The sequence below is a fragment of the Protopterus annectens genome, chromosome 7.part0 (genome assembly GCF_019279795.1).
Source record: "Protopterus annectens isolate FY-2018-M chromosome 7.part0, PAN1.0, whole genome shotgun sequence".
NCBI lineage: Eukaryota > Metazoa > Chordata > Ceratodontiformes > Protopteridae > Protopterus > Protopterus annectens.
The window spans coordinates 250,489,528-250,514,150 of record NC_056739.1 but is presented as its reverse complement, the minus strand read 5'-3'; positions in this window follow the sequence as shown (position 1 = coordinate 250,514,150).

The following is a 24,623-nucleotide window of genomic DNA, read 5'->3' as shown; positions in this document are numbered from 1 at the left end:
ACATACTTGTCGTGCAATAGGGAGATAAGCAGGCTATTAGTTACATAAATGATTCAGTCATGCTACTGCCCCTTGAAAGGGTCATTCATCTTCAAGCACGTTATGGCACTATACCTTATAATGGACTATTTAATTATCATGTGGCAAGCAACAAAAGAAAATATTCAGTAGATCTGCTAGGTTTCAATGAGATGTGCTAAACAAAGCAGCAATGCAGTTGCCAAGGAAAGATACTAAAAAAATAACTCAGTAAATGTAACAGTAATATCTGATGTCAAACTATAAATGACTAGTAGTTGAAACAGGCATGGTAAGGACATATTTTTACAGCAGCTGCATTCATTATGGAATAAGCTATTAGAAACTCTATAATCAGTCATGAAATTTTACCTCAATGACTCCTGAGAGTACACATGTGGGATGACTCTGGGGCTGAAGCTGCATTAGTTATGTTAGCAAATAAAGCCCTGCTATCAGTTCCTCAAAGAGAATTTTACCATAAAGAAAGTGAACAAGTCTAACTCCTCAAAAAGCACACCCATGGAATTTGAAGGTAAAATTACAGAAAACAGTATTTTTTCACATGGAGAACTATCCTACACTTATTGGGGCAGACTTCACCCCTCCCCCTCCCTACTTTTATAGACCAGTTCCATTTTCCCACAACATAGGGGAAAAGAGAAATCACCCAATGCAAGTGAAGTATGGCACACAACTGCAATCTTGCTAAAGAATGTCTTAGAATTTGAAACCATCCTAAGATCTACATTTTGAAGACTTTGCTTCCAACAGTATTCTGTCATTTTGTGACCCACAGGTATTCCCCCGGATTTACTAAACCTCCGTGCAGGACTAGCTTAGTCCTGCATGGAAGCACCCATTTAGGAGTAGGACGGCAGCGCACCATGCATATTAAGAAGGCGCACTTCCCGAGCTCCTAGGCTTACACGGAGCATGTGTGAGTGCAGGGGGCATGTCTGAGAGCAGAGTTCTCAGAATAAACACATCCCTGCAATGTAGAATAGCAGAAAGTGGTAAGAAATGAGTGAGACCGCTCATAGGTGTCCGCATATCACTACTAACAGTCCCCCAGGTGTAGAACAGCAACAGTACATACAAAGGAAATGAAGAAACCTGTATATTTATATTTTAAAAATCAGAGTACAGTTAAGTGTAGGTGCAAGGGTATGCCCATTGCTTAGCTATGGTTAAAGCAGCTTAAAAGGCTGAAGAGGATAACAAGGAAGATATATGCAAATGAAGTAACACAGCAATAGTGTAGTGGGCAGAGCATTCACCTAATGAGCAGGCATTCCCTGTTCGAGTTCCACTGCAGCACAGTCTATTTTACATGGCAAAGCACGTTATAACCAATATTTTGTTGCAATACCCACTAAATAACACATATCTATGAATTGGAGTACTGCAGGAAATGCACATGTGAAGTATCAGTGTCAGAATGAATAAGGCACTAGTAAATAAGTTTAAGCACAAATAAGCAGTAGTAAGCGTGTTTAAGTGCGTTTGCGTGGGGGTAAGCACTGCCTACATGGATGAAGCAATGTGGAAGCTAACTGAGTATAAGAAACTGTAACCGGAAGTTAGCAGTGCTTACCACCGAGCAAACATGCGCACACCTGCTTACAACTGCTTTAAAGTGCCGTAACCACTCTGTATCCAACGGCCTGTGTTCTGCCCAGCAACAAAATAAACAGCTTTTGCAAAGCTCAAACCAAGAGCCTGTACACTACAGTCACAGTAGTTAACCACCAAGCCATCATAGCAGTGCATAAGGTTGAGGTTTCAACAAACAAATCCTCACCACAGGAAAATCATACTGAACATGTGAAAGGAATGTATGTACAGGTTGATGTTGTATAACCTGCTCCATAACATAAATATGTGAACTGGAGTACTGCAGTAAGGCAAGACATGAGGTGTTAGTGCAATAAAGTGTTGAAGGCCCAGGACCCCATACAGTGTACGTACACATGAATGACAGATACCAGACACAGATATAACATGTAACAAATAATAAATCAATTCCAAAAAGAAAATATAATGCTAATTAAGTATTAAACAATGCTAAGCATTGCACAGCTCAGCTTACTTGGTGTAAGCAATGTGTAGGCTGGCTAACACAATCTGCCCAGTGGTATACCCCTTAAAGCAATGCCAGCATTAGGTAAGCTAGTGTGCCCACAGCTTAGCCTTTTCAAAACTGTCCAATCACAGGAAAGTGCTGGAAATCTGGTGTATTTAAACCCCATGGGTGCAAATACTTTCCATGACTAGTTGCAGCTCCCTACTGTAGGCAGAATGGCTGGAGTTGGGGAAGGCACTCAATTTAGAGCACAGCGCTGGGGCACCCAGGAGTCCAGATTCATGGTATGGGCCAGTACCAGGGCTCTCAGTATAAAGTGGAGGCCTGGGACAGTCTCACCCGTGACCTCACCAGAGCCACTGGTATCTCCCGGACTGGTGAGCAGGTCAGGCATCACCATGCTGACCTGAAGCATCAGAGGGGGGATCTCTTGGAGCAGTGGATCCAAGAATCAAGGTAGATGGCTAATGCCCCAGCACTAAGTACCCATTCTACTACTTAGGTAATGATTGCCTAGCTTGTGTATACTCTGGATAGGTAATGGCTAAATATCACTGTATTTTCCTGATAGCTGCAGATGAGTGGGCTGCGAACAACCAAGCCCATGCTGCTAGGCTGCAAAGGCTACATCGCGAGGCAGGTTAGCAATAATCTTGCATGTACTGTCATAACAAATAAATATAACAGTTCTAGAAAGTGCTGTACCAGTATAAAATTATTGTGTATGGGATGTACTGAATAAACTAGACAATATGGCAGGAAGACTGTCATATGGGTTGTGTGGAAATAAAGGTGTAATATCTTGTGAATAAAAGTATAACCCCTGGAGTGCTTGTGTACATTCTGCTGTCATATGTTGCTTTAGTGCTGCATTCTATAAATAGTACTGTTGTATTAAGCAGTGTTACCCACACTGTTGAACACAGATAAAATGTGTAGGAAGTTCAGTATAACAATGTTGGAAGTCTCAAGAGGTCAGTCATATTGTACAACTGAGGGAGACTTACACAGAAAACATTGGAATGCTTCACACCAATGCCCTGATAGCGCAGTGTACTGTGATGTCAACTGTAATAGTTTTACCACACACATCATGGTTTTGAATACCGGGAGTGGTAGTAAATTGTATGCATAATCATAATCCACAACTGTACAGAGTTTGTGAGAATGTTCAGAAAGAAAGCTGTATGCATAATTAGACCCAACAACTGTACAGAATTTGCTAGAAGGTTCAGATAGTACGCTGTAAGCATAATCATAACCATCAACTGTACAGACTGTGGCAGAATGTTCAGGCAGTAAGCTGTATGCATAGCCATACTCCTCAACTGTTCTGATCTGTCCAGCATGTCCAGATAAATGGCCCAATTCTGCTGCCTGATAATCTGTTCCGCTGACATATCAGTGTGATGATCCAAGAAGTGTAGCAGCTTCTATTAACATATAACTGATAGTCAGACCTGTACATAGAGAATGTTTATGAAAACAAACCCGTCATTTTAGCATCCCACCCAAAGTGTATGACAGCTAATCTCAAAATATGTCACATTAACACCTGCATCCTCTCAAGCTGTGACCAGAGTGTGTGCAATAACAGATTGTTAGGTATGTGTATAACATCAACATGGAATCTGGGAGTATGTGTAGAAATTGTCAGGTAGTGCTAACAGTGATTTTCTCAACAGCTATAACAGGTAAGAGGTGTAGACTCTACGTAAGACAAAGTCCATGTAGCTACTAATCTACAAACATACCATTGTACAAAGTAAGGACAGTGGGTAGTGTAATAATACATGTAAGGGACAGATCACTGCAGTGACTAAGAAAGTTACGAATACTACAGGGATATATTACTTGTTAATGGACCTCTCTCTTTCACTCCCACCGTATGTGCTACAATAACCTAATTACACACCTCAATGGGTACGTATACACTCCAAACTCCTGTTGGGACATATGTCCTATTGATTTACAAAATATTCACATTTGGTTCTATGCATGTGCCATGTTAAAATACTCCCATATTAGTGGCCTGTTGCCATCAATGAAACCTGCATGCTGTTGTAATGGTCACCGTTGTCCCATATATATGCATGTGTTCTGCTCACTCTGCAACTGTTGTAATTCTGATGTTTTGGTTTAATGGGAATACCTATGCATGCTGTTATAACTAATCCTGAATGTTGTTGTCTATTACTAACTGATATCTTTCTTAAAACTGCAACACCACAGCTTGGATGTGAAGTTCAGTCCCAGCGGGACCAACCTACCCCACCTTAGCTGGCCAAGGCATCAGGTACCAGCATGTCTGGGGCCCAGCCTGGGACCTTCTCCTCCATTGGACCTGCACCACCTTTGGTTGGAACCACCACAGGGAATGGGGCTCAACCCCCCCCTGCGACTGGGGGTGGAGAGGTATCTGTCACCTGCCGTCAGGTCTGAGCTATGGTGTGTAGTGAGCTCGACAGAGATTCGATACAAGCTACACCAGCTTGAGGGCCACATGGTGCAATTAGAGGCTGACCCCCCCCCATCCAAAACAGCACCCAGCACAGCCATCATTGGGGCCACGAAGGTTCAGTGGTGATTGCTCATGGGTGTGGACCTCATTCTCACTGTTTCCATTGGGGGGCTCATGGGCTTGCGGCATCCAAACACCCTTCCTCATCCAAGGTGTTTACCCCCCCACATGTGTCATATACCGCCCCTGTATGCATCTTGTTTATCTTTTCTGTTAACCTACCCAACCTACCTCCCAAAATATACCTACTACCCCTCCCCAACATACCACTCTCACCTGAAAAAAATAAAAGCGTAATCTCTTCACAAAAAAATCTCGCCCCATACATAGCTGTCCATTTCGCACACGTGTCCATTGGACACATGTAATCTGGTCTAACTGGCATCACAATGAATTATTGTTGTCCTCACCCCCCAAGGTAATTGAGTGTCCATATCTACCTCCAAATTGACTGTATATGCACAGCTGCAGCTGTAGAAGAAATGGGCAGCTATGGACCTACCCTACATCCTTCCCGTACATCCCTGGATATTTTCCGTACTGGGTTTCCCTCTTTGTGCCCCTTTTTTCACCACTGTTCTGTCAACCCCTTTTTCTTTTCTTTTAAAGAAATTAGAGTAGGGGTAAGTGGGAGTAAGCACTTTAAAGCAGCAGTAAGCTGGTATAAGCTTTTTTGCATGGGGGTAAGCTATGCCTACACACATTAAGCAATTTAGAAGCTAACTGAGTGTAGGAACCTGTAACCTGGAGTTAGCAGTGCTTACATCTGTGCAAACCTGTGCAAACCCGCTTACAACTGCTTTAAAGTGCCGTAATCACTCTGTATCCAAAGGCCTGTGTTCTGCCCAGCAACAAAATAAACAGCCTCTGCCATGCTCAAACACAGGACCATGCACACTATACACAAAGTGATTTACCACTTAGCCATGCTAGACATGCATAAATCTCATGTTTTCAGAAACGTAACATCCAGCCCAGTCATGTAACAGTACAGAGAATGTATACCAACATCTAGATGTATGTGTGTGTGCAAATATATTAGTATCTAAACCGATACAACATATCTATATATGTAGATATATATATATATATATATATATATATATATATATATATATATGTATATATATATATATACACATACATATATATATATGTATATATATATATATATATATATATATATATATATATATATATATATATATATATATATATAAATATTCAGAAATATATACACACACACACACATATATATATATATATATATATATATATATGTGTGTGTGTGTGTGTGTGTGTGTGTGTGTGTGTGTGTGTGTGTGTGTGTGTGTGTATGAACATATATACATGCAAATGCCGACATCTACACATATATATGTCAACACCTATATGTCCACATATACACAGCAAGTTACATATCTGTATGCGGATATATATCTCCATAGGTATATACGGACATAGTTATAAATATGTAAGCAAATATGTATACCTTCTCGAGCCATATTTTCTTTACCCACAGCCCCCCTCCCCCACTGCACACACGCAGTCACCATCCCTTCTCTGGTTACCGGCCTATAGCAACCACATCACCACACTTTGCCCACTCTCCACTCTTCCTTCTCTCGGGACTCATCTTGTACATTGTCCCGCCCCAAGTATATTCGGTCTTCCACGAGCTGTAGTCCATGCACATATGAACACAGCCATGCTTACCTGTGCAGACACGGGGTTACCGCAAAGAAAGACATCTAATTTTTAGGTCGTCCTGCATGAGACGAATTTTTTTTGGTAATAACAGTAGACTTCACAGATGACTTTGTTTACACCAATGGTTTTATTATTAGGTATCACAAAGCATACGTGGTACACAAGGTTGCCTGGTATGCACACGATACCTGATAGGAATGTTTAATTCAGGTATACAGGAAACACACGACCCTTGTATACACACGCTACTACAGGTTCCCCTCCTGATAACTAAATTATTTTCTAATGAAGATGCACACCGCACCTTGCAGGACTACTAGTAAATGAATCACCTCTTTATTATAATGATAATGAAGATGCACACAGCACCTTGCAGGACCACTGGTCTCACAGTATTATTAGTTAAGAACTGTGGTGGTAATTTAAATAAACAGCACGAAATATTGTATTTAACCAATGATAAAATAGTTGTGTTTAATAATGAAACGTTTTTCTGCAGAAGTCTGGATAATAAAGAAGATGAAAGTGCTATTATACAGGAGTCTCGAGTGTTTTCTCTACAAGTCATTTTGAATCCGTTTTGAATTCTTTTGTGTTGCGGAGTTTGTTCTTTGTTAGTGATAATTATCCTCATTTTTCATGCGGTCTGGTAATATATATATATATATATATATATATATATATATATATATATATATATATATATATATATATATATATATATATATATATATATATATACACATATATATATATTTATATATATACATATATGGATCCCCTTCACTTCACCGAAATGCTAGAAGACCGACACTCTACAGAAGGAGACGAGAAGACCGACGACTCAGATGACCGACAAGGTGAGAACCCGACGGACTCGGTAAGTGTGCGATAGAGTGAGGGATTTAGTGTTAGGGAGCGGACAGGTAAGTGTGCGATAGTGAGGGACTGTAGTTTTAGGGGTGGGTTAAGTGAGTTAGGGTTAGGGTGCGGGTAGGGTAAGTGTGCGATAGTGATGGACTATATGTTTAAGGGTGGGTTAAGTGAGTTAGGGTTAGGGTGTGGGTAGGGTAAGTGTGTGATAGTGACGGACTATATGTTTAAGGGTGGGTTAAGTGAGTTAGGGTTAGGGTGCAGGTAGGGTGTGTGTGCGATAGTGACGGACTGTAGGTGTAGGGGTGGGTTAAGTGAGTTAGGGTTAGGGTGCGGGTAGGGTAAGAGTGCGGTTGTGTCAGACCTTAGGGTTAGGGTTTGGGTTAAGGTTAGTGCATGTATAGTTGTGTGTAATGTGTAGTTTACATTTTGTGTGTCGGTGTTTTGGGTGTAGGTGTTATGGTGTTAGGTTTTGTGCGTTGTCGGTATTGTGTGTTGTCGGTCTTTTGGTGTTGGTGTTTTGGGTGTTGGCGTTGTGGCGTGTCGGTGTAGTGAAGGGGATCCATATATATATATATATATATATATATATACATATATATATATATATATATATATATAGATATATATATATATATATATATCTATAGATACACATGTGACTACGCATACACACACAGACATATGTACAGTAAGATACTTATGTAGTAGGCGCACACAATACGGTACACCCACTATGCCTACAGTGAACACCCTAAAAACTGGACACTGGATGACCTACCCATACAAATGACATTCATTGCCTGCAACATATACCCACAGAGTGGTCATAGGATAAACACCACACGCAGGTTTGCAGAAATGGAATACCTTTATTTGTGTACTATTACAGAATTGCATGCCATGTCATATAGCTGTTCAGACACTGACATCCATATCAACAGAGTACTGCAACTGTGAAACAGTTATACTAATACAGTAGTCTGGAAAGGTCCACAACTGTTGCTGTCCAGGCCAAGCCCTTCAAATCATAAATTAGTAAGGACAGACTGGGCAACAGGATACCACACAATCAACAGTAAGTGATGTAGGTGTATAGTCCAGCAGCCTCTGTCTACACACTGTACACAATTGCTAGGTGGTAAAGTCTTCAGTTGACAAAATGGGATGTAACTGTTACATAACAAGGCATAACTGACACCATCACAGGAACTCTGGCACACAGAACAGTCTGTATGGCAGGAGGCAGTAGGCCAGCAGTAACCCACTTTATGTAAGTAATGTCAAGATAGGTGACATGTATGGTACTGTACATCCAGATACCTTAAGATGGCTCATCCATGATACCCCCACATGTTGGAACAGCCTAGGTTATGTATGGTGCATCCCCCCAGACTCATTAATACAGGGCCATATACCACTGGCCACTGGAGTGCATATGGGCACACATGTATTGTGTAGGTGAAGTCTACACATATATGGCCCAAGCCCAACTGTATGTGTGGGGGATACAACAGAAGTGTACTGCTGGTAGGCATGGCAGCATGGTATATGCATATGTGCATAAGTATCCCTATCTGTATATGTGTAGACATATACTGCTCTGTATATGCATATATCTGGGTGTGTATATGCATATCTATGTACATATACACACTCATCTATATATGTCGATATGTACATGTGTAATTATCTATATAGATATCTGGATAATCATATGTACATATATATTCTCCATATGTCCTGAACATGGGGTGTAGCCCTACCCCACCCAATATTGTCCCACCTTCGTAGTGTAAGGGGATGTCAGGCATGTATAGCAGGTATATTAGCAGACTATAGCTATTGTAATAGGGATTGTCTTCACAGACATGGTGTGTGTGGGAGGTCACATCTGCTTTTCACATGTGCGCCATTGGCTACTGACAGACATCCTAAGGACATCATAGTACAGTACCGCTGCAAGCACAGAATACTCCTGTGGACTACAGCAGAGATATTGGCCAATAGATGTGGACATTCTGGCACACTCTGTACAGTCCAGAGGTATACACAGAACCCCTTAGTGCAGAACATGTGAACCAAGCCTGACAATATGGATATTAACAGCCATGTAGATGGGTATAACACATAACGACTGGTATTCATTCACCCCCATAAGTTATACATTCACACACCTCTGTCTCTCCTGATACATAATAACTACTGGTACAGAGGTGCCATGGCCACATACTACCCACGAGATATTGACATACATCTGTACAGCATCCCACCGCTCTGTCTGACATACATGACTGTTAAGGGAGGCCCGGCAGCAGTACATCTGGAAAGTATCTGGACATGACACCTCGCTGGGTAAGTACACTAAGTTGCTAAGGAAAGTAACAAATCAGTGTGCAGGCTACAGGGAGACTGGCTCAACACTGGCCTACATCTCCTATGGGGGAATGCACATGTACCTGCATATATAGCAGACTCAACAGGCATGTCACAGCACAAGTTAAGATACACCTGTGTGAAAGTGCATAACCACAACCAATGTTAACACTGCCATAGCCACATATGGTAAGCTAGCATAATATTACAGTATATGGACTATCTGTTCAACACCATCCTCATATGTGCCACTCACACACTGACCCTACATATACTGGGCTGCTACACAGTGTGGTCTGATGCCTGTCTGTGGTATGGGACATGTGTGTGTATGGCCCTACAAACATGTAAGCCAATAAGGCAACATACAGTGGAGCAGCATGTAACACCAGATAGGACGGGACCTAGGACGATGACATCTACCACAGTCTGTACAAAGGCCAAGGTACATATTAACAATACACATACTGTCAGCATTTACCCATAAGTACACAGACCCCAGTACTGTACAAATAACCACAGAATGTCCAGGTCATGTCATCAAATATAACCACTACTGTACATAACATATGTAGCAGCCTGATATCTCACTGGCTTGTTATTAGATATGATAACACTAATGATGGTGAACAGCACATATGCACCTCTTAATGCATAACATATGTACAAAGGTTGACAGAGTTGTGGCTGGAAGCACATACCCAGGGACAATATTGACATGTTGCTGTGATAACCTCAGACATTTACTGCTGTAACAGGGTTTGTTGCAACATATGTCCTATGAGGGTAATGAGGTCAGTAACTGTCACGGCTTTTACCATCTACAGACTGCAATCCCCACACTACCTTCTGCAGTTCACAGATGGATGCTCTGTGGGTAACACATGACACCAATGGCACAACACACTGCCCAGTATGCAGATGACCCTATAGATGGGGATTCCTCATAAACATAGAACTGACATGGCAGGTATTAAAACATGTAGGACAGCCATATCCACACACACACTGTTAAACCAACAGTACTCTAAATGTAGTATAGCAGCACTTACAGTTTGTAGTCAGGTCAGACACATCAACCTCCTGTGTGTTGCCCTGTTTCCACAGTGTAAGTGGTTAGAGGTAAGTCCCCAATCCATCTGAGATGCTGTTTGCCAAACAACAGCTCTAGTTCCTGCTCACAGTGAATGAAAAGGGTCAACACCAACATGATGTTCCTAGATATTGGAGTGTGCTTCCATGCAATTGGCTATGGGAATGTTACCACAGCTGTTCTACATGCAATCAGCTAGGGGAGGGCTGCAATTCATGTAGAGGCCATCAGCTGATCACGAGCATCACTTAAAATGCAGATGCTGTTGCCTAAGAAAAGCAGGTGTAGGTCTCCACATTCAACAGTGAGGGAGTGAGAGAGGCAGACAGAGGCATTGACAAGTCAGGGAGTGGTGGGAGAGTAAAACCTAAGCATATTTGTGTCACACACATACCAGCACAGGGTATCAAACCCCTGATAACTATGTAGTGCTATCACAGTCCTATGCAGTTATTGGATGCGCCACATAGGTTATCTGTTGTGGAGTCCTCAGAACATATATGTGATGATGAGTGACATCTGCAACAGGGATATGGTAGCTATATGGTAGATGAAGTGCACGTGCCTGTCCGCATGAACAGGTGCCAGCGTCAACACAACCACACTCTCACAGGGATGCACACACATTGGCACACTTGGCAGGGCCAGGGGTACAGCTCATCACTACTGAGATTGCCACAACACATTACTGTGCAGGTATCACATGCACCACATGGGTCATATGGAGGTTCTATGGGAAAAAGGTATGGGAATGTGTCTGGCATCAGACAGCATGCTTCAGTATGCCACTGGGGGTTGTAGAGAGTGTGGATGTGATCATATGCATCATACAACACACACACAAACACACAGGGTGCTAGTACTGACATGCATGGGTGCATTTATACATGGGTATGTGATGGGTGACTGTGCCAGATGGCTATACAACACTAAGTGATGGGTATACCTTGGCATCAGGCCACATGATGCCACATGACAATGGTCTGTGTTGTAGCTCAGGGCTGTGGTTTCTGCATTTTCCCACACAGGTGGGTATTGTATCCACTATCCAGTCACCTGGTTGACTATTGTGTGTGGCCAATTCTGTGCATCGCTTGCCATGTATGTGCTCCTTAGTCCATGACATGGACATTGTCTGAGATGTGCACACCTCCCACATGCATGTACAGTGACATGTGGAACTGTACCTGGGGTGTCGGGTGCATGCTATGTGCACAGATTTTCAACAGATGTGCCAGTCTTGGCCACCTGTGGCAGGAACTGGTAATGTACAACTACATTGATAGCATGCTAATGATATTCCCTGGTGTCAGTGGCATCTGTCCATACAGGGCATGTTTTCAGGCATGGTATGTCCTTTGTGGGTCACATATGATGGCATCACAGGTGTTGCAGGTGTCCATTGGGGAACATGGGGAAGGTGCACTGTCTGCATGTATGTCCCTAATGGACAGATGGACAGGGTGCCATGCCCTCTGCTGGCCAATACATTCACTCCATAGTTACTATCAGTTGCCAATATGCAGTGTACTACACACATATTGGCTGTTGCCTCTGTGTGTGTGTGTGTGTGTGTGTGTGTGTGTGTGTGTGTGTGTGTGTGTGTGTGTGTGTGAGACATGGGGTGGGAGTGTGCTCTGGGTGGTAATGGGGTTGCTAACTGTAATTGCCTGGCCTTGATGTCACATGTATGGGTATGGATATGCACCCCAGCCTCACGGCTATTACACATCTGTTGTCCCTGTACAGTGCAGTGTGATATATACAAGTTCCACCATATAAGACATTTGCATGCCACACACACACACACACACACACACACACACACACACACACACACACACACACACACACACACACACACACACCTGGCATGTCTGGGAGTAGAACCCCCTACCTAACTAGTTTATTACACTATAGCACTACACAGGTATAGTACGCACCACAAAGATTGGATTACTGGAGCACTCCTTTACTAAAGGTGCATATCACATTGGATGACATCAGCAGGATATCCAAAGTAGGGCATTTGACATGTACTGAGTGTGACTAGCCTAAAATGCATTGCACCCTACACAGACATTGGAACACACACAAAACATCCACAACCACTTGTGTGGGCATAGAACCCCTAACAGAGGTCTATATCACAGTACAGCATGGGGCTGTTACAGGACGCACCACAGGGATCACTGACAAACTTCTTCCCCAAAGGTGTATATCACATTGGTTAACATCAGCAGGATTGCCAAAGTAGGGCATTTGATATGTACTGAGTGTGACTAGCCTAAAATGCATTGCACCCTACACAGACATTGAAACACACACAAAACATCCAGACCTGCCATGGGTGAGAATAGAACCCTACCAGAGTTCTACATCACACTGCAGCAGTACACAGGTATGGCATGCACTACAGAGATTACTGGGCTACAACCTTCCCAGAGGTGTATTTCTGGGTGTATGATATCAGCAGCCTTACCTAAGATGAGCATTTGACTTGTAGGGTGTGTGACTACCCTAAAAAGCATTGCTCCCGACACAGAGTCAGACAAATAAACACATGTCATGTCTGGGAGTAAAACACCTACCTAACTACTTTATCACACTACAGCAGTATGCAGTTATAGGACATACTATGGAGATTACTGGGCTACAATCTTCCAGGAGGTGTATTTCCAGGTGGCTGACATAAGCAGCCTTACCAAAGTAGAGCATTTAAATTATACGGGGTGTGACTACCCTGAAAAGCATTGCTTTCAACACAGACAGCGTCAGACAGACATACAAACACATACAGTTGCCAAGGCTGGAGTTAGAGCTCCTACCTAACTACTCTATCACACTACAGCACTTCGCAGTTACAGGACGTGCTATAGAGATTACTGGGACACAACCTTTCCAGAGGTGTATTTCTAGGTGGATGACATCAGCAGCCTTACCAAAGAAGAGCATTTAAATTGTAGGGGGTGTGACTACCCTAAAAAGCATTGCTTTCTACACAAAAAGACACACACACACACACACACACACACACACACAGTTGCCAAGGCTGGGGTTAGCACCCCTACCTAACTACTTTATCACACTACAGCAGTTTGCAGTCACAGGATGCGCTACATAGATTATTGGGATACAAGTTTCCGAGAGGTGTATTTCTAGGTGGATGACATCAGCAGCCTTAGCAAAGAAGAGCATTTAAATTGTAGGGGGTGTGACTACCCTAAAAAGCATTGCTTTCAACACAGACGCACACATAGTTGCCAAGGCTAGGGTTAGAACACCTACCTCACTAGTTTAACACACAACAGCAGTTCATAGTTACAGCACACACTATGTAGATTACTGGGGTACAACACTCACAATGAATGACCTCAGCAGGCTTGTCAACATGGGGCTATGGGTAGGGCAGTGTGTGTGCAAGGGCCATAACCCATTCATCTATGGGTTGACATGCCACATGCGGGAACAACCTGGGTCATATTTCACAGGTACATGCATGCAGCTGCTAGATGACTACTCCCTTGCACAATCATGTTGCATAGCTGGCACGTGCACCACATACTCTGTAATGCTGACAGATACCGGTGGCTAGTATCTGCAGTGAGTGACATCTGACCCTCGTGTGGTTCTGGCCCTTTGCCTGTGTGCTAGGTGGGGCAGGCCTGGATGGCTGCTTGTCACAGTCACCCTCTTCCACACATTTATGTATGTCTACATTTGACATATTATAGTATGTTGTCCTTATATATATGCCTGTTGTCCTACCCACTGTGTGTGCAAAGCATGAGTGGAGCATACTGAGGAGTATCTGCACTAACATCTGCGGCTGCCAGATATGTCTGGTCCACTGGTGTTTGCAGACATGACATTCATGTGTATAAGTGTGTGAGCATGCCCAGTATGACCTTTCAGTATGTTGTTGACTGACATTGCCTTCATTTCTCTAAGTGTGTGGGCATGCCCAGTATGGCCATATGTATTGCTTGTGTGGATTGAGTCCAGGTAATTTGAACTGCAGTGCTGACCTTTGTGTTGTACATCTACAGGTAGCATGCTGTCTCTGCAGGGTATCTGTCGGTCATTTGGCATGGACTGTTACTACATTTCTGCATTTCTACATAGGATGGGGGGCACACCTAACTATTTCTACATTTCTACACAGGATTGGACAGGGGCACACCTGACTGTGACTTCATTTCTACATAGGATGAGGGGGCACACTTGACACTTTTACACATTTGCTAGGACTGCACTGGTATGTTGGATACTCCATTTCAGTCTGTTGTCTTACCTGTAGTGCTGACTTGAGACATACCAGTGCACTACACACCTTAACTTTTAATTACCTACATATTAGTTTCTGGCTTCCTACCCTTCAGAATGTCCATCCCACTGCCTCACCTACTGTACTCTGTCTGTGTAGGCCTGGAGGGAGGTTACCCATAGGCCTCTTTCAGAGGCCATAGCACCACCTTTGTTTGTGTTTGTCTACACCTGTCCTGCTGGCTGTGACTGTTGTTGGGTATGTGCCCCCACCCCTGACAGGGATGTGTGAGTCACTTACCTTGTGGGTGTCCCAGTATTGACGGTGGTGCTGCAGGGTTGCCTATGTCCGATGCACATAGTACACTCCCTACACATGGTTAGGTACAGGTAGTGTAATATATAGCATCCCTTTTACTGTATGTGAGAGTCAGAGAGAAAGGTGTTATTCCCTGGGTCTCTCCTGTGTCAGTGTATGTGCCATGCATTGCCTCTTTGCCAAGGCCAGGGCATACTGGACATGCCTACCTCTGCCTACTGGGGCAGGCTCAGGTTGTTTCTCCTCTGAGTCACTCTGTGCAGGCCTTGGCAATGGTGTGGGGCTGTGTGACCCTTCCCTGTGCTGTTCCTGCTGCAGCTGTTTCCGCCAGATCATATTGTGTAGCATGGCACATACAATGACAATTTGGGTACATATAGTTGGTGAGTACTGCAAGGCTCCACCGGATGTTTCCAGGCACTGGAACCATGACCTGAGCGTCCCAAACACATGATCTATTATAATTCTAGACTGTGCATGTGCCTCATTATGGAGTTTTTTTCAGGTGTGTGTGCATTTCTGATGGGTGTCGTCAGCCACGGCTCCAGTGCATATCCAGCATCCCCCACTAGGTGACCATCAGTGATGTCCCCATTGGCAAATCTCTGGCCCAGTTGTGTCAGATGCCAGATGTGGGAATTGTGATAACTTCCAGGGCAGACAGTACACACATTCATTATTATGCCCTGGGCATCGCACACAACCTCGCAGTTGATGGAGGTGAAGCCCTTGTAGTTGATGTAGACCCTACCCTGCTTACCGGGAGGTGCTTTAATGTGTATGTGCATACAATCTATAGCACCCACTACCTCAGGGCATTCTGCTATTTGGTGGAACAGTTGCATATTGCTGGCCAACGCCTCACGTGTGTTGGTGAAATATACTTGCTCACCGACATGTGCTGACATGGCGTCCGGGAACTGGTGGAGTACCCTGGATGCTGATGCCTGTGAAATCTCCATCATATCCCCAGTTGGTCTTTGGAAGGTACCTGTAGCTAGTATTCTTAGGCTTACACATACCTTGGTATCCACTGGGATGGTTTCCCCTCTGTTAATTCTGTGTGTGAGGCGTGGCCAGCACAGCTCAACAATTTGCTGTAAGCGGTCCCTGTCCACCCTATAGTGCTCCACTATCTCCAGGTCATGTAGCCCCTGGTAAGTTATCCTGGATCTGTACACTCTTCTCCGTCTCTTTACTGTGGGTTGGTCGACAGCATTCACATCCTCACTACCCTCAGTCTCTTCCACAAGTTGTTGTATGATAGCTATTGCAGCCCCTATCATTTTACTGTTGTGAGTGTTAAAAGTTCCCTGCCTGTTTACTTTGGTGGTGTAGAGTGTGGGAACACCCAGAGGGGAAGGTGGTTGCATGGTTTATAGTAGTGTTCTGGGCTGGGCTGGTCTGCTGCCTGTGTAATTGACTGACACTGATACATTTCATCTGCCAGCTAAGCTAGTTCTCCTTGTTTACCTTCCTACTGCTGTTTTCCATTCCCCATTGCCTTCCTGTTTAAGCCCGCGGGTGCGCTGCACAAACAGAGTGCTCAAATGTGCACAGTGCTGCTATTTCCTGGTTTAACCTCTTTTTTCTTCTTGTAAATTCCAGTGTGTGGTGCGCACACCCTCTTAGGCTTTGCAAAGAGTGCTATGCAAGTATAGACACACCCTCTAGCTTAGCTGTGCTAAGCTAGGGGCATACCCGAGCCACAGGGCTCCAATCTGCTTACAGTATGCCTGACACACACACCCATGATGTCACCTACCTCCTTTGCTTGCACCAAGCTATTCCTACTCTTACACTGTTGGGACCTGACTCACATGCTGGAGAAGACTGGGATTCACTATCCTTCCCCTCATTTGCATAGAATTGCCTGCTAATGCATAGTTACATGTCTCACACTGAGCCTCCCCCTTAGCAACCACTACTCACTGGCCAGGTTGTCTTCTGCCTGCCATTGACTTTCATGGCAGAATAGTGATTTTAGTTAGAATGCTTATTTTAGGTTTATTTTACTATTTTCCCCCTGCTCCCATTTGCACGCTGCTGCACTACGTTAAACAGCCGTGATCAGCTAAAAATAAATAAAAGTTGATTTTTGTATTTTTTGTTGTTGTTTGCAATGCCAATGGCCTTATACTTAGCCATTGGCATGCTTACTACATGATATGCAGCCTTTATTTGGGGCTACCACAGCTCCATTTTGGATTTTGCAGAAATGTACTTCGTTACTAACCGAATACATTTCTGCAGATAGCACTAGTCCTGCATGAACTGTTGCAAGCTTCCTGGATTGCAAAATCACCTCATTTGCATAGATTTCTCCTGAAAATGGGGTGATTTGCATACCAGGGCTTAGTCCGTGCAGGATTAGTGCAGGAGCGCTCGTGCACACCCCTGCTGGCTGTTCCTGGATCACACTGCAGACATATTGCCTGCTTGAGCTCCTGCATCGATCTTGCACTCCAAACAATCTTTTGGGAATCCAGGGGATTGTTTTCATAATATCAGTCACTAAAAGGTTATCATTGCCTCAGGCTAGTATTCCAAGTCTTTTAAATTGCACCCCTTCCCACATGGCACACAGTCTACAATACTCTTTTTGTCCTATATTTTAAGTCAACAATTTGAATCAGTTATAATTACTGTAGTATTTTCTGATTTGTTATTATTATGGTTATTGTTCCTTATATTGTCAGATTTCTCCTGACTTATTCCTTGTATTGCAGTTTAACTCATTCACTCCAATGGAGCTCAGGAAGTTTGCACTGTAACTTCTAATGGGCGTAACCTAATCCCTTTGACAAAATCAAATTATGGTCCTCACATTTTAAACAAAACTTCATATCTCTGGAACTATAGGGATTATGAAAGAAGTATAAATGGTAACCTCTTCAACGCAAAGTATTTTTACAGTGGTAGTATTCTATAGATTCTAGGTCTTAAACCAAATTTTATAGGACCCAGTAAACACAGTAGCTACAATATTTGTAATATTTTGTAAACAACTTAAATATCTCAGCAACCACTCAAGTTACACACATTGTCAGCAGCATTTTATTCAACTAGCTGAGAACTTTCACATGAGGCTAAGGAGTTCTGGCTGTGTTAGTTGGTTGTTGAGGTATTTAGAAAAATGTGAAAATTATATCAATATAAATTAATATCATAAAATCAACAGTTAATATTTATTTACTTGAACTAGACTGAGGTCAAATACTAATGCAGTTGGGTTTGCTATTGTATAAGCTTTAAGATGAATTTTTTTAAAACTTTGTACATAACATGGTTTTGGAATTATTGATGCAAATATGAACAAGTAATATTTGATGCCTAGAATATCAGTAGGAGTTACCTGCAGCTACATCTGGAGGTATCACTGAGATGTAATGAGTTAGTACAAAGACAGCCCTAGACAGGATTTGTTCAGTTTGCTATCCATTATCTGATTCCTTAAAAACAGCTCTTTATGTATGGGATATATATATATATATATATATATATATATATATATATATATATATATATATATATATAGACTGCGGCTGTATCTGCATGTATATGCAGTGTTTTCACTGTGCTACCACATTTTTCATAACAAAACTGTAACATACACACATAGAAGCAAATGGTACAAGTAATTAAACACAGCACAATGCATTTTATGCAGTATCACTTTTATGGATATGGCAGTGTGAGGGGTGTAATGTGCTGCTTGTTTAAAAGAAACAGATAAATGTGCATTTGTACATATACTTATAAACATGCATGCATATATAAATACATGCATAAAATAGTGTATGTGCTGCATTCTGCAACCCTAAGCAGATGTCATGCAAACTCAGAAATAATGGAAACAAAACTGGATATAATACAATTTGGTAGCCTGACACTTTATAATAGCAAGAAACATCTGTTCATGTAGACCTTCAGTATCAGGTCATATATAACCTATAGTTTTTTTTTTATAACGTTTTCTTTACAAAAAATCTGGCTAATCATTTATAAAGTGTAGCTACATTGTGCATTTAGGTACAGAAGCTGTAGAGTAGCAACACATTACTGCCGAGTGCCAAGTCACCAAATGCCAAATGCAACGGTAGTCTTGCATAATTTTTTAGTAAGATGCCTGTGTATATTAAGTAAAGATCCTAAATATTTCAAAAGTAAAACATTCATTAGATAAAGACTCAAAAAACTCTTTTTAGGTATACAGTGATGGAAATAATTCACTTTCTATGACTTACAAAATATTAAATTCAATACTCTCTAAGAGTATAGCCATCTTCAAAGTAGAGTTCCTGTGCATCTTCTAAGACTATTCTTGCCTTAACAGCAGACTTTCTTATATTATCAAGATTTGTATACTCAAAAAAAATTTCAGTGTCTAATTTCTGATGTGCTGGTAAAGACAAATTCCTAAAATTAAGGTCGCAAGGTGACACCTACAAGCTGACATGATTTGTTGAAATGGTTAATGTAGTATGTACAGGGCTTGAGTTACAAATGAATGTATGTATGCAAAATGATAATAAAATAAATTTCCCATATCTACATTTCTAATCAAAAACTGAATACAATAGTTTGATGTTGTAGAGGAGTACAAGAAATAAGCGTTAGTAAATATATAAATAATATTTAAACAAACTGATAATTTGAAGACATTCTGAAATATGTATGTTTTTTGAAGTGTTTATGAATATTTCCACATCTGCATTAATGTTGCAGCAGACATGTGACATACAGGGGAACACATGAGGTACATTTTGCCACTGATGCTTATCATGTAATGCATGCTGTTTTGTACCATAATATTGCTGTTTTCAAATATTTTGAAAATGTGTATAATTTGCATAAACTGTACAGTATAAAAAAATGAACTACCCGTACTACACCAATTGAAAGATGAACAGTTTTGCTAATTCCTTGGGCACATGTTACAAACTAAGTGGGTATAACAAATTTGTAGGCCATAATACTAGTAATTTTGGAAAATAAAATTATGTTTTTTTCATAAAACTGCAATATAAAATCAATATCACCAACCTTTTTCAACTAACACCACTGTAAAACCAGTTGGACAAGAAAGAGCTTTCAAAGCTCAAATGTTATGTAGCTCACATCATTTATGATATATTGCAAAGAATTTGAGGTACATTTTTTAGTACAAGATTTTGTAGAAAAGCTCTCAGGAAGCTGTTGGCTTTTTAACATTGAAGACTTTAGTACTCAAGGTCACCCTCCTTTCTAACACAAATTACAGATCAGGACTGATGAACAAAAACTGAATTCTTTATTACTCACACAAAGGATTTAGCACTTTCACCTGGTGTATAACAAACATACATCATCAGAATCTAAACAACAGTAAATCACATATGATTTAAATAACCCTTTTGAAAAATCACGTTAGCAAAAAACAATCAAAAGTGCTTTCCTCCACTACTCTTTACACATAGCTGAACCTAATTTTAAAACCGTACTGAAAGTGATACAAACATAAAATGTTCTTACTCAAACCAAGTAAGAACACAATTTAAAAAAAAAAAAACTAGCAATAGACAAACTGTCATTTAAACGTGGATGTTTTAAAGCATTAAGCTTGATTTGCCATCTTAATTCATGATATTCAATAAAGTCTTCCCATGGATCACCTCTAGCATTTTTAATAGCATATCCAAGAAACGAAAACAAAAATTATTAGTAGAAAATTATATAATATGTTTATGCAAAGCCTTATTTAAATTTTTGTTTTTTATGTCTAAATTATGTTTACATATTCTGTCCCTAAAATGTCTCTTTGCTTTGCCTACATAAAAACATTTGCAATGTTGACACATGGCAGCATAAGTAACCCCCACTGAATTACAATTGACAGGATAGTTAGAAGCTGTTTTACTCCCATTAATAATAGCAGAAGCACTCTCAAAAATAAACTTACATTGTGGGCAAAATCCACATTTCTACACCCCCCTATTTTGTTAGTTTTATACACCTGCTCACGCACAGCATGGTCAAAAAATTACTTGAAAGACTTAATTTTCCTGTAAACCACCACAGGAGCTTCCCCAAAACTTCACACATATTGTCAAAACATGAAAAAATATGCCAGTTGTTCTTGAGACTATACATAATTTCACAATAGTCACTGTTAAACTTATTAATAATTGCCTGGGAATAATCTTTATGTGGCTGTTGACCAAAACTGGCATTAACACAGCTGGTAACACTTCTTAGTAGTGGTTTAAAATGGCCACTGTTTGATTTTCTATTAACCTCTTTGAACACTTCATTAATAATATTATAGAGGTAACCCCTAGTCTTAAACAATTCACTTAACTTATATCCTTCCATCAAATATGTGTCATATTCAGATACCATTCGAGCAAGTCTTCCATATTGACCTTTTACTATTGCCTTATTCTGATGATGTGGTGACAGCTGGAATAATGAAGCAAACATTTTGAGTACATGGGCTTCCTACAAATGGTACTAACAAACCTTTCATGGGTAACATCTTTACTAATCAAAACATCCAAATAGCTGATCTCTCTAGCATTATATGTGTAAGAGAACAATAAAAAAGATGTAGTCTTGTTTAAATAAAACACAAATTCCTCTATCTCCCTGTCAGTTCCTTTCCAAATCAAAACAATATTATCCAAGAACCTGACATAAAAGTACCAGGGAGGGTGAATAAATGTGTTAAATAAATATTTCCTTTCCCACTGTTGAAGTATTACATTGCAAAACTGGGAGCACACAATGCCCCCACAGCCATCACCTTCTTCTGCAAAAAGTATTTACAATCCAGATATATGGTGGATTTGTAATGTCTGTACAGATCAGGACTGCTTGAGTTTAACAACTTCAGCGAAAACAGATGAAACTTCAAGATTTTAACTAGGAATGGCATACATCATCCTTTTACAACGTCTCATAAACCCAGAGTTATAGCACTGGAATCTAAAACAAATTTGAGACATCAGCTTACAAAATCATCTCTTAGCAGCATGTGTGAAAAATCTTTTATATGAATGTCAGTGGATGGAAAAGTGACAGGAATTAACAAAAGAATAAAAAGCTACAAGAAAATGCCTGGTTTAAAAGGACCTCAGCTAAGATGAATAAAAATAGTGCATATATAGAATTCTTCTTTCTATCAAAGCATAATTATCAGTATGAATTAGTATTTGTATTGATTGGAATTAATTCCTCTAAAAGTCCAATGTAAATTAGCTATAAGACTTCACAGCAGCCCTTAGAACTGTCAGCTCAGCAAATGACTAGGATAAAATTAGCATGAAAAGGTCACAGCAGACTGAAAGAAAGGGTCACACAATAACACTTCATTTGTTATATTGTAACAACAGGGAATGGCTCATCTAATAGAAGATTCATAAACATGTGTTAATTAGTAATTTTTCACCTCTATCAGAAGTGTTCTTTAAACATATGGGTAAGGAATAAAGAAAATGTAAATACATACTCCCCTGGATTCAGCAAACTTACATGCAAGAATAGCTTATTCTTGTATGGAAGGGACCATTCCTATGGAGCACGGCAGCGTGCCATGCAAATGTATGAAGGCGTACTGCTGTGCTCTAAAATGGTCATGGTTTTGTGTGTGAGTGTAGGGGGCATGCCCGAGAGCAGTGCTCTCACAATACACATGCCCCCTGCACTAGAGAATTGGCGTTGGGCAATTCAAAATGAACGAGAGTCTCCATGGATACTTTAGTGTCTGTGGAGAAAATAAGAGACAGCCATACCTCTCAACTTTATAGATCTTCACAGAATGTCCAGATTAGTGAGTCATATTTTTGGTGTGTTCCCCTAAAATCTGCACCTGTCTGACAAATAGCTGTGAATTGAAGTCATTAAATAATGACAAATATTTGAGTTTAAGACTCTACATCCTCAGAAAATACATGCTAATCCAAAGCCTGTCATTCTATCAATGTTCTAAGTTTCAAACAGCAATATTTAAAATACAGTCCTTATTTTTTTTTCCTGTGTGCAATAAAGTTTAAGCATAGCTGCACAGGTTTGCCTGTCATGCAACAATGCATAGCAGAGTTTAAGCATCAAAAGTAGCTAAATAGAAATATACATAGTACTAGCAGTGAAACTGGAACAGTGTAGTGGTTAAATCATTCGCCTAGTATACAATTAGTCATGGTTTGAACCACACAGTCAACCCTACATTTTCATATGTGAAACACAACTAAAATGTATTTTTCATAAACAGGTAGTGAATATTATTATGTATATGCTAATCAGGGTAGTGTAGCAGCCCAAAACATGAGGTGTCAATGAAATTTAAAGTTTAAGCAAAATTTAGCATAGCTAAGTGGATTTGCGCACTGGTAAGTAGATCTAAGCATCTACCCCTTTAAGCAATAATTATCTTAGCTATGCAGGTTTGCCTGGTGCTTCGCTTAACTCAGCAGTTTCAAAACTGTCCAATCATGGCAAAGGGCAGGAAATTAGCCCTATTTAAACCATACAGGTGAGAATGCAGCTCATAACCAGTTGTAGCTCCCCACTGTAGGCACTATGGCAGGTGTTGGTGAAGGTGTGCACTTTCAGGTGCAGCGCTGGAACATTCAGGAGTCCAGGGTCATGGTTGGACTCATCATTAAAGACCATGAAAGGTGACTGCTGCAGGAACAGTACCAGGGCTCCCAATACAAAGCAGAGGCCTGGGACCAACTTGCCCGAGATCTCACCACTGCCACTGGCATACCTCAGACTGGTGAGCAGGTCTGGTTCCACTTTCATGACTTGAAGCAAAGGAAGAGGGACCTTCTGGACAAGGGGGTCCAAGATACTCGAGTGGGGAATGCTCCAGCCATGACTAAGTATTAGTCAGAATAAGTGTTCTCTAAAGTTCAGCTTGTGTATGCGATGGATAGGTATGCATAAATGTTTCCTCTTATCTCCTGTACAGCTGAAGATGAGAGGGTTGTGAACTTGGAAGCCCATGCCAGCAGGCTGCAAAGGCTGCATTGGGAGGCTGGTCAGTAACAATCTAGCTGGTATTATGTAGGGCAAATAAATAAAACATAGTAGAATATCACCTTGCAGTATTTAAAAATGGGTATAGCTTTTAGTGACTGAAAAAGCCAGTAGGAGAGTAATAGTGACGTACAGGTTATATATCAATAAATGTGTAATTAGCTGTCAATAAAAGTGAAAACCCCAGACTGGTCATGTTTACTCTGGTGTTGTATGATTGGAAAGTTTCATGCACCAAGATCTGATATCAGAATAGTAATGTTGTGTTAACCATTGTTTTCCACACTGTGCTATGTAAAAAGGTATGTATAGGAATGTATATAAAAGAATGCTGCAATCC